We start from the raw sequence: 12,681 nt of genomic DNA, 5'->3' as shown, positions 1-12,681 counted from the left end.
TGCTTACCATCTATTAATCCACCCTCATAGTATTAAATAAAATATCGCGCTCATGCTTTTTCTTCTAAAACTCATTTATCGTAAGGAAATCAATCCATTTGCAAAGCAGTCAATAAAAATAATGGTTTTCATGCAACAAATTTCCCTCAATGACTTCAAAGGAATTTGGTACTACTGCAACAACATGTTCTACCTAAGGCATCTATAATAATGTCAAACAAAGATCATGGAACGAGCACTAAAACAAAACTTTATTTTAATATCATCATCACCATGTATAAAATGTCTTCCTTCAAAAGGGTTTCCTTGAAATAATTGATTATGGTCATCAATAGAGTGGGATTTGAAGCCTTGGTAAAAAAATTCGTTGTTTCTATCTTGTAAGAAAATTTACCCCTCATTTTTTACTACCTTCCTCTAATACATATACAAAATTGGCATTAAATGATCACGTAGAGAGATTTGTTTTTTTGATAAATCACATTAAAATGTTATAACATTAAAAATAAAGCGAGAACGCAAGATTTCAAGCTCCAAACGAGCAAGCATCCATGTATTTCAAGCGGACTTCAAGCAGAAACGGGCAGGCATCCACGACTTTTCTTAAATAGATTTCATGCAAAAATTGTAAGGTAAGAAAAATTATGATTCGATAACCTCTAATTTAAACAGAGAGAAGATGACTTACAAGTGAACTCTATTGCAGGTTACCATCGTTGGAGAGCAAGTGAACGCTGTTGCAGGTTTCCAGTCGCTTCTGCAGAGAGATCGAACCATGTTTTAGTCACTAAGTAGGTGGGAGTAAACAACTTAGAGGTTAATGGAGGACATAAAAGCACTTACCTATAGCAGACACTGGGTACTATTCATTGCGAAGGAAAATGTTCCTAAGAACTTACGTCAATATCACGGTTAAGTTCCTTCAATATTGCAGGCATAAAGGCATAAACGAGAAGTCAATTCCTGAACTCTATGGATATTGCAGGTTTTGAATGCAGAGGGGCATTGGATAACAATGAGGTGTGTTTCGGCAAAGTCACTAGCATCGAGCTTGAACCACGTTTGAGCGGGAGGGTAGGTGGGAGTAAACAACTGAGTTGTTGATGGAGTTAGGCGATCATCGATGTATCTTTGCATTCAATTTCACCATCTTTTCACAGTACAAAATGCAGAGGGATGCCATGGGATGTGAATCCATGAGGGATGGGGATGGGTCGATGCTTGGGTCGATTGCCTTAAATGGGGACAGATGTACTTAAGGAGCATTAATGGATTAATAACTACATATATATTGGTTTACGTGAAAATGAGGTGTTCATAAGTGAAGACACTATGCCACCTATACACAAGTTGAAGTACTAGAATGAACAATGATGGTTGAGTCTTACATCTACAACTACTTACCCATTTGGCAACATGCCACTTTAATGATGCAACTATGTTTGCTCAACTCTAAGTACTAGAATATGCAGAGATGGTTGAGTTCGAGACCTATAACGAATTACACATTTAATGACAATTACATCACATCCTCCTCCATCACATCTACCCACCATACATCCATTGTTACATAGCCTAATAAATAATTCTTTGGGCTCTATTCAATTGATCCTTTATTTGTTATTCATGGACCATCCAAGGAGAACTCTCATAGCTTCAAGCAACATAACCATCTCAATTTACTTTGACATCCCCTTTCCACTGATTCACTATATGCTAATTTATTTCCTTAATACAATTAAAATTTATACAAGTAAGCTATTTTTTTCATAGCAAATCCTTAACCACTACTCTATATATACAACCACTTACACATTTAACAACACACACACACATATATATATATATCACATGCTTCCTCCACCATATACTCCCACCATAAATCCATTATAACTTAACCTAATAAAAAATTCTTTTAGTAAATTATTCATAAATAAAATCTTTTATAATTATTCATTAAATCATCTCACTTCACTCTACTATTCCCATTTTTTTACTTAAAAATTTACAAATTTATTTAAAACTTATACAAATAACTTCTCTTGACAAAACCTTCCCCACCTATTATTTATACAAAAATTTCCGTTACACTTTCCAACTTAATATTTCTTATAACACAAAATTTTCCCAAATTAAGATCTCTTACCAAACAAAATTTCCACAAAATTTCCACTCACTTTCATATCTCTTATAATACAAAATTTCCCTTAACACCCCCGGTCGGCCCCACCCCTCCCGGCTTTGATTTTGATAAAAACTTTCCACTCACTTTCATATCTCTTATAAAACAAAATTTCCCATAACTCCCCCGCCCCGGTTGATTGTGATAAAAACCAAAACCCATTTTTTGTAACGAGTTGTTTATAATGCGATTTTTTGGAGATTTTGGTGATAGAATTCGGCGGAAAAATTTGACGTTAAATCTTGATTTGTATTATTTAAAATAGTTTTTTAACTGTATATTTGGATTCAGCACCTGAAAAACCTCTGGGACATTTTGATTGTGCAGAAACTAGTTATCAAACTTGCGATTCCAATAAATTGCTACTGGATTTTGACAAAAAAAAACCGCCGAAAAATCCTCAAAAAAATCGCATTATAGACAACTCCCTTTTTTAATATCAAGTGGGACCTTTTCGCACATGGTTGAATGAAACTCGTGAGCTGTGTTACGCACAACCTCACTAACTAAATTGAATAATGGTCCCAATCCCTGCAAGTGGTGTTGCAACTTGCCAATAACAATTCCTTAGAGTACCCACATGAACGCACATCACATTTTAAACCTGTCTGCTGGTGACCAAACATAAAGAATCTTAAGGCGGTCTGCCTCCATCATATTCTTATCTGGATTTATCTCCCTCGGCTTCAACATCTTTGCATTTGTCCGCCTGCATAGGCCTGCGCCTCATTTTCCTGTCATCAATGGCACGCCCCTCTATCAGAATAACACTGCTCGGCTTCTTCCTCCTCGGCCTTTCTATTCAGCTTCGGCTTTTAATACCAGTTAAGGTTTGTTGATAAACAGTCGTGGCCCTGATGTCAAGAACATTTTACCCTCCCATCTCTACAGTCTCCTGGTAGAACGTGGATAGCGAGTTCGCCCAAATTGGTGGTGGGACGCAACATTCCTTCTCAAATAGAAGGGGCTATTAAATTAGCCGCAGTCCACATGGCCATTTTTTATAAGAACTATGCTCAATCGCGTTGGTGTTTGGATGAACTTGAGTCCATGGTGAAGCCAATGGCTCCCATTATTCCAGTATTTTACTCCATGGTGAAGCCAAGGGCTCGTGTCATTCCTGTATTTTACAAAGTCAAACCACATCTACTACCAAGATTTGTAAATTTGGGAGGTCAATTTATAATGGCAGTTGATTAACTGTCATATTATCATTCAAAGTGTTTGGAGCACTTCTCTGAGAAGAGCAGTCTGAAGGACTTTAGCATATACTAACCGTCAAAAACAAGGCCATTATTCTGGACATTGCATGCTTTCTCATAGGAAAAGACAGAGATATGGCGATAAGTATCTGGGCTACAAGTGTATGTTGGAAGGGAATATAGAAAATATTATAAAATTGTAGTCATGTTAGAGATTTGGGAAGAACTATTGGCGATAAAAGATCAATGCGCAATGTTTTTTTGGGCAGCAGACAACTAGCAACATTTAGTCATCATTTCTTGGAGCGATCTTGATGGGTAAGTGCTTCAATCATTTCAACCTTTGCCGGTCTTTTAAAGAATCTTTCAAGTTTGTTCATTCCAAGAATAATAGATCTGCGTAGTGTATATTTTTTTCTCAACGAACAGATAATAACTGAAAGAATGATAGATCTGTATATTTTTTAAGTTTGTTCACTTCAAAGATTGAATGATAGATCTGTATGTTTTTCTTCAATGAACAGATTATAACCGATGTTCGGGGGAATTAAGATGGTCGGAACCTTAAATATCCAACATTCGGTAGGCATGGGGATGAGTTCTGAAAAATGGCAGTAGGAAAAATGGAGAAATTAAGTGTTCGGGATCTGTTTGAGGCATCTTCTCGGTGTTTTCCAGTTCCATGTTTTGGGGAACTTGGGTTTTGTTGCAGCTGAAAATGGGTTTCAGATGTAAACATTGTCAAAGAAATACATATTGTAGCCAAGTATGCAATGGGTTCAAGATGGTTTTCAGATGTAAACATTGTCAAAGAAATACATATTGTAGCCAAATATGCAATGGTATCATGATCCATGGTTGTCAATTCAAACTAAGGTTATCATTATTTACTTATTGTTTGTGTCTTGCTACACCACTCATGTCAAGTAGCATATAAATGGTAGAACTCCAGACTGTAACTGGGAGGTTTTGTTTTATTACAGATTCGGTGATCGGCTACAGAATATGTAGACTGTTATATGCATCAGTATGGATTTTTTTATTTAAATGCTTTGGGTTTGAAAGTGATATTAGCTTGAGCATTGATCTGGAAATAACCAATGCCTAACTTCTGAAAATTACAAACATAAGTTGTAAAACAACACTTTTGAAAAATTCACAAAATTCTAATCCATGTATAAACACCATATAAACAGCCCCAAAATTTTACTGGTTTTTGAGAATTTCACCCATATAGTTTTATATAGTGTATTGTTAAAAAAATTGCACATGCTAGAAGGTTGAAAGGTTGTGAGCCTCTCTGGGAGTAGATAAATTGCCACCTGACAAATTTCGAAAAAGGCCAGTAAGGGTATTGAGACTCTTTATTAAAAATGCCCACCAATATTGTTGAGGATGACAGTGATAGGATGGATAGGTTTGTTCCAATACAGAGAAACTAATACTGAATGATATCTGTTAATAATTTTGAAGGTTAATTCAAGGGTGGTTTGTTTTAAAATAAGGTATTTCTAATACTATTGTTGGTTGTTGGTTGTTTTGGTATTTCAGATTTTTTTGTGTTTCAATTTAACTGGTTCAAATAGATATTTTCTTTTTCCATGACGAAGCTAGTTGTTAGAATCATGAAACACCAAGAGAAGTGGTGGTGTCTAAAGATACAGTTGCTTGCGATCTCACTGTCCCCAGGACAAATTTGGCATGGAGTCTTTCCACCTTTAAATAGGCCACATTAGAGATGAATACCTTCTGCAAAACCATGGGTTCTCACAAACCAAAAGCCCAAAAACCACTGGTAACTTGATCAAGTCAAGTTTACCTGAACCACAATAACAATCCACAGCTTGAACCGAACTAACGATCCACAGCTTAAACTTGACTGGGGGAAATTACCCTAGTCCCAATCATTCCCAATCATTCATCAACCATCTCACCTAAGATCTCACATTCCCCCCTCAAGCTAGGATACTAGTGCACCTGCCACCTGGTACCTATTCAAGTGGTCCATTCTACAACTTAATGACTCCATGTGCCATTGCACTACGTTTATGCCTAATCAAACTCTTAAAACCTTACAACAATCCATGCTCCCACACAATATGTATGGCTGAACAACAGGTCTTACAACTTTGAGAAATATACCTGCCGTGGACCAAATCTTTTAGAGGGTTCACACACTACTGATGTTATCACACCAGTAAGCCTCTCATTACACACGGGCTCTTTAGCTATTTTCTTACTTCAGAAATCTTGAAAATTATCACATAATTTAATTGGTGTGAACTAAGTTGGAATCATGTAAATACAATAAATTGGAATTTAAAGATGTTAGATTCTCATGAGATATTTTAGATATCTTTTTTTTCTTACCATATATCTTAGAAATTTTATTTTTCTTGGGAGTAGTCCAATAATTGGGACTGACCGTCATAATATTTATTAACCCTAACATGTAATCGGAAGCTTTGCTGATAAAAATTGGAAGTTATAATAACAGCCCAGAAGATTGACCTGTGCTACTGTTTCTACTTTTATTAGTTACTTATCTTTAATGTATTTGTCTATATTTTATATGACATTTCGATTGGTTCCAACACAAATTTTCCTGTATCTGGCTCTAACATTTAACATGAGATGTAGTCTGAACAATGATGGGTCTTCTAGACTTTTCTCAAATCTCAAAGAAATCTGTTCCACAAAACTTACTCCATTGTCCTTACGCAGAGTCTGAAATCTAATCCATCCTTCTTGCCTCAGGTCTGGGCTTCTTTTTTAACTTAAAATGTCTATTCATGTAAGAGTCAACATTCCATATAATCTTCAACTATTTGATTTTTGAAATAGTAATTTGTGCAGAAAGTATGAAGCCCTCAACACATTGGATTAGTTGAAAATTGACTTGATTGGTGCCCAGGCAATGCAATTTCTGCCTACAAACTATTTGTAGTTACACGAATCTTCAACTCTTTAGATCCAACTTTTTGGATACACACAAAAAGTCTAATCATTAATTGAATATATCGTAATAAATACTTCGAATATGAATGGATTTTGAAGATCAACGAATTGACTATAATACCAAAAGAAATATCAATGGTGTTTCCAGCAATGGGGATTCAGAAAGAAACTCAGGTATATCTAGTCTCTGGGTTTGCAATGAGCATACTAGTCATGGAGCAACAGATAGGATGCAATATCTATATCTAGGGGTGTTGTATCTGATTGCTGTATCAGGAATCTATCGCTGGTGGATGTTCCCATTACTGATATCTCTGTTGACAGGCCTCTTAGAGCTGGAAAGGCCGATCTACCTTCCAAATGAATTTTATATTATCTGTTAATATTTGAGGCCTGAGAGCAGACCTGAAGTTCTTGGCCTTAAGAAACCTTTTTTTGTCTAAGAGTCCTAAAATCATTTTAATCCAAGAAACTATGCATTCTGTACCTGTCACTATATCCTATTTTCGGAAAATGCTTCCTCAATGGCACATCTCTGCTATTGATGCCGTAGGATTATCTGGTGGACTAGCTGTTTTGTGGGATCCTCAATGGATATGTGCGAAGGCATACAGGTGCATTGCTGGCATTCGTATTTCGGCGCAAGTTAGAGGTTTTAGATGTCCCATTAACATTCTGAACATATATGCTCCATACAGAAACCGATTGGCATTTTGGGATGGTCTATTTGCATCGGAAGTTTTTGATATTGATTCACTGTTGATTGCAGGTGACCTTAATATTATTTTCAGCTCGGATGAATTATGGGGCAAAAGTAAGAAGATGGATCCAAACGCTGCTATGATCAGGAATGAATTTCTTATGAAGAATTTCATTGACATACTTCCGCCCAAAATTCTGTTCACCTGGGACAATGGAAGGAGCGAAGAGGCTTTCATTGCAAAGCGGATAGATAGATTCCTTTTACATGCCACCCTGATAGATGTACTCGGCATGCCATTTTCTTCGGTAGAAAATTGCTTCATATCGGACCACCGGCCGATAGTTCTTGGATGGAAATCTATGGGAATCAGGAAAGGAATCCCCTTTAAATTCAATAGACAATGTCTAGAGGAGCCTGATTTTAGTGACACTGTTGTAAAAGCGTGGAGAGAGTTTGCAGCAAGCGAGCTGGTTCTCATCAGATGAATTTTATAAACAAGATTATCAAAATCCAGAAAATTGTTAAAGAATGGCAGTTTCAGAAAAGACAATCCAATAAAAAAGAACTTCGAGATATCCAAAAGGAACTAGATAATGCTGCAAATTCTACGGATTATGACTCTTTAACTTTTGAAAGGAGACAACGCATCAAGAGTCTCCAAAAAAAGAAACTGCAAATCTTGAAGAAGGAAGAAATTTTCTGGCGCCTGAAAAGCAGGGCTATATGGATGAAAGAAGGCGATAGAAACTCGAAGTTTTTCCATAGATTCGCCAATGCTAGAAGGGTCAAAAACTCAATATGGAAAATTAGTGATGGTAATGGAGGCTATTTATACTCTCAGCAAGATATATCAAAGGAAGCGGTGGCTTATTTCAAAAAGCAATATCAAAGGATGGAATATAGAAGTTTTCAGGATATATTGTGGGGTATAGAAGTTTACCCAGTGATGTTTGATAATGAAAAAAACGATCAGCTATACTAGCCTATTTCAGAGGAGGAATTGATGGCGACCATGAAATCTTTCAGCCGGGACAAGAGCCCTGGACCAGACGGCTGGTCTATAGAATTTCTTATACATTTCTATGAATATTTAAAAGATGATCTGTTAAAGATGGTGGAAGAGATCAGGATAAAGGGGAATATCATCAAACAATTATGCTCCACATACATAGCACTCATACCCAAAAAGCAGGATGCACAGACTTTTCAGGACTATCGGCCGATTTCTTTATGTAATATTTCTTTCAAAATTGTATCAAAGATCATTGCAGAGAGGCTGAAAGGAGTATTATCATAATCATTATCAAAAGAACAGTATGGTTTTCTTAAAGGGAGATGCATCCATGATGTTGTCGCTGGTACACAGGAGGCGTTATTCTCCATCCACTCAAAGAATAGAGAGGCGGTCTTAATCAAAGTAGACCTCAGGAAGGCATATGACTGTTTAGATTGGGGATATATCATGTGTTTACTTGCTAGAATCGGTTTGAGGACCAACATGATCAACTGGATCATGGCTTGTGTCGATCCTGTGGAATACGCTATTATTATAAACGGCATTCCTACCCCTTTTTTCAGTGCAGAGAGGGGTCTGCGCCAAGGATGTTCTCTCTCCCCTCTATTATTTATACTGGCAATGGACTCTCTCAGCTTACATATCCATAAGGTTGTGATCGATCAAGCATGGCGGCCTCTCAAAATATGCAGGAACATTTCACTGACTCATAACCTTTTTGTTGACGATATATTATTATTCGACATGTTTTGCAGGACCACTTGGATGCGCTTTGATAATATTATGGAAAAATTTCAAACGGCTACGGGACTTCAGGTTAACTTGGAAAAATCTATAATATACCATTCTGAACTCAAGTAGGAAGATGTTCATTGGCTATCTAAGCTATTTGGTATAAAAGCCCAACATATCAGCAGTGGCATAAAGTATTTGGGATTCCGGATAAAAGCAAATGGATACTCGAGATCTGATTGGAACTGGATTGTGGACAGATTCTATAGGAGAATCTCTGCTTGGGAGTTTAGATGCCTTTCTTTGGCAGGGAGAATTATATTAGTACAATCCGTTTTGAATCAACTCTCTGTATACTGGGCGCATCTATACCACTTTCCGGTGAGTATCATCAACAACATGAATAGGCTTTCTGCAAATTTCATATGGGGGGGTCATGCTGATAGGAGTAAATTTCATCTCATTAAGCTGTCTAGTATTACTCTTCCTAAGACTATGGGGGGTTGGGGTTTAACCAATTTGAGAATTTTTGGAAGAGCTCTCTTGTGCAAGTCTTTTTGGAGAGCTATTCAAGGTGAAGGACCGTGGAGTCATATGATTCGATCGAAGTATCTAGCAAAGAAGAACTTCCATTTCTGGTACCGAAGAGGTACTATCGGTGCAGCATATGGATCCCCCATATGGCTTAGTTTCCGGAGGATTGAGGCGCTCTGCTTGAAGAATTTAATCTGGCGTTTTCAAACGGGGAATAAAATCCTTATTGGCAGTGACCGATTCAAATGCGGAGCTGATGAAATTGATATCCCAGATCCCCTTCTTTATCATTTTCACAGAAGAGGTTTCTTTTATTGGGATAAATTGATTGCAGAATGGATAGGCCCCATCCCGCGGTGGAAAGATGTTGTTGAATTGAACATACCCCATGAGATTGCGCAGCATTGGAATGGCATCAGGTTGAGGCTACAGAATGGCGGTATTTTCAGAACAAGAGATTCGGATTTCCTATCTTGGAACATCCCGAATGAGGCGGAGGACGTATCAGTTAAAGGAATTTATCATCAGTTGGTCGGACAGCAATCACTTGGTTCCTCTATTTTCCCTCAAATCTTCTGGAAAGATGGTTGCCCAACGAAGATGATTCTATTTACTTGGCTTGCATTTCACAACAAAAACCTAACCTGGGAGAATTTAATGAAGCAGGGATGGAATGGACCAAATATACGTTCATTATGCAAATCGAACGAGGATTCAAATTTGCATATATTTCTAAAATGTAAACAATCTTTTCATATATGGCAGGAATTAGAAAGAGTTTATGGTTTTATACTTGGTGTGCAGGATTCGATCCAAGAGTGGATTATAAGGTGCAGCGAGCAGCATATTCAATGGCGTAGAATTTGTATTCTATCCATGTGGTATATTTGGAAATGGCGCAACCATTGCGTCTTCAATAGCTCAAGAATTTCATATGCTAAAACCTTGGATTCAATCTCTGTATATTTAGAATCTCTTCCTCAGAAGAAAATCAAACACAAGAACAAATTTCCCGCTCGGTCATTATCAGAACAGTCTTCTCAGCCGTCCGCATTCTTCGATGGGGCCGCACAGAAGGGTCAATGTGGCTGTGGTTTCCACATCAAGATAAATGATTCTACACACTTTTCTTCATTCTGGCACGACGGTCATGGCTCCAATAATTTGGCTGAAGCCATAGCTCTCACAGGACTTTTAAAATTTTGTATTTTCCTTGACATACAGCAGGTTGCTATCTTTGGAGATTCGAAGATATTGGTTGATTCGGTAAATAGGAGAAATCTCATTTTGGTGCAGCACCTGACCGGTTGGAGAGACAGGATCAACTACTATTGGAGCCGCATGGTTGATAGCACTATTGAGCACATCAGCAGGGACAAAAATTCTACAGCCGATACACTTTCTAAAATGGGTCTCACCTCCTCTCTTGGACTTTGGTATCTCGAGATATTTTCGGAAGGAACCACATTTTAGATCCAAGATTTTGCTTTGCCAGATTTTTAGTGCTCAGATTTGAAAATTTTGACTCACTAGATGATGTTTCTCACTATAATTATGTTTCTCTGTACTGGTCATAGAGCCTTGATAGTTGATAGTATTTAGCTACTAGATATTTTGGTACTTTTTTTGAATATAGGAGTTTATTAGACTATGTGACATACAGAACTATTTTAGAACAATTTGGATGTATCTAGATAATTTTGGACTCTTATATTTCTCATATAATATATTGAAGCTTTTTTCTCTCTAAAAAATAGAAGTAACTCTTAATTTTTGTATCATAAAGATTTAATATAAATAAATAAGATGTAATATCTATAACTATCTATATATATAAAGGTAACTCTTATTTTTTTTGCATCAGAGAGATTTAATATAAATAAAGATATGAAATTCACAATAATACAATAAGCATAACAAAAAATTTCACATCTCACACAAGTTTTTCTTAAACCAGTCTTCCGTACTTTGTTCAAAAAAATTGCACTACTCAAACCAGTTTTTCTTAATCAAGTCCTCTGTAGTTTTGTTGATAGATTTAAACGAACAATTTAAAATAAGTGGAGAAGAATATATATCACAAAAATATTCCGAAAATTAATAATAGAATAATTATGACAGGACGTAAAAGGCTGTTTTAAAAAAAAAAATCATGGGTTACTTTATTGCGCACAGATCTTATAATTAACCTATAGACCAAAAAAAATTGTAGGGAACTTATAAGCGATATATTTTCTAAATGAGATATTTTGAGCATGGGTTTATTCATGGGTTATGGGTTATTATTATTTAATTGAAATGATTATTTAGTTATTATTGAGAATTTATTGATATAAAAATGGTTGTATAATTATAAAGTGATTATTTCCTAAATTGGTTATTAGATTTTTAATTGGTTTTGTTGTTGATTATTATTAGTTTAGTATTTATCAAATAAGTTATAATGTTTAATTTTAAAAAAATATATTTATTTTTAATATTATTGAAAAAAAAAATGTCTGATTGGATCATAATTTTGAAGGTCTTATTGCAGCCTTTGTACCATGTAGATAGTTGCTTCAATTTTTTTTGCAATAGCCATGATTTTTATATATTTGTGCAATGATTTTTCATGGTTAAGCTTCATAGGAAAAGCACCTAAAATTAAAATCCTTGAAAATAACATGTAAAGAACTTATTTACCATAATTTACTCCCCAACCACTATAATTTAAGTAAGTATTTGCATAAAAAACAAATAGGGACAAGATGGAAATAAATATACCTACAAGATGAAAATAAATATACATGCCTAGAGTTATTGCCTCCCTTATTTATGTTTTTTTCAAACATTTAACATGTAGAAGTAAAAGTGTAAATATGCAACTTAATAGTGGTTACTACCCACCAAAAATTTATGAATTCTTTATCTCTTAATAGGAAATTAAAAGATGAAGGCTTTTCATGTTTGAACATGAACATATTTGTTTATTTTATATAATGTCTTTAAGGATATAAAAACTAATAATATTTTGTTCATATATTTAAAACAATATGATAAACGAAAAAAACTCCCCAAACAAATAAATTCAACATGTATACTACATGGCTACATAGCTCGTTGAGGTACTTACGTCCAACAGCTCTTGCCTTACAATTCTAGAATCTAAATGGTTTCTCTGACCAATTGGATGTTCTACTTTTGGTTCGTCATATTTCTGGTTGTTAAATTGCTGTTAATTACATTATCACTGATTAATAGCAAATATTGATATGACTATGCCATTATGGGATTTTGAGTTTTCTTTTGAAAAAGTCTTATAAACATCTTGGGTTCTGTTGTAGCAGTTGCAACAGCCTCCAAAATTTTGGCCTGC

At 35.7% G+C, this 12,681-nt stretch overlaps 1 long non-coding RNA gene across 1 annotated transcript; it reads left to right on the top strand.

The window, feature by feature from the left end:
* Nucleotides 1-2,814: 2,814 nt before the first annotated feature.
* On the top strand, nucleotides 2,815-4,278 carry LOC149197410 (uncharacterized). The gene is made up of 2 exons (XR_016254198.1): nucleotides 2,815-3,702; nucleotides 3,909-4,278. It is a non-coding gene; the product is annotated as an uncharacterized LOC149197410 (long non-coding RNA).
* The last annotated feature ends 8,403 nt before the right edge of the window (nucleotides 4,279-12,681 follow it).

The sequence above is a fragment of the Pinus tabuliformis genome, chromosome 2_2 (genome assembly GCF_031772625.1).
Source record: "Pinus tabuliformis cultivar Carrire ecotype Pingquan chromosome 2_2, CPIR1, whole genome shotgun sequence".
Lineage (NCBI taxonomy): Eukaryota > Viridiplantae > Streptophyta > Pinopsida > Pinales > Pinaceae > Pinus > Pinus tabuliformis.
This window is presented reverse-complemented; position numbering and strand designations above follow the sequence as displayed.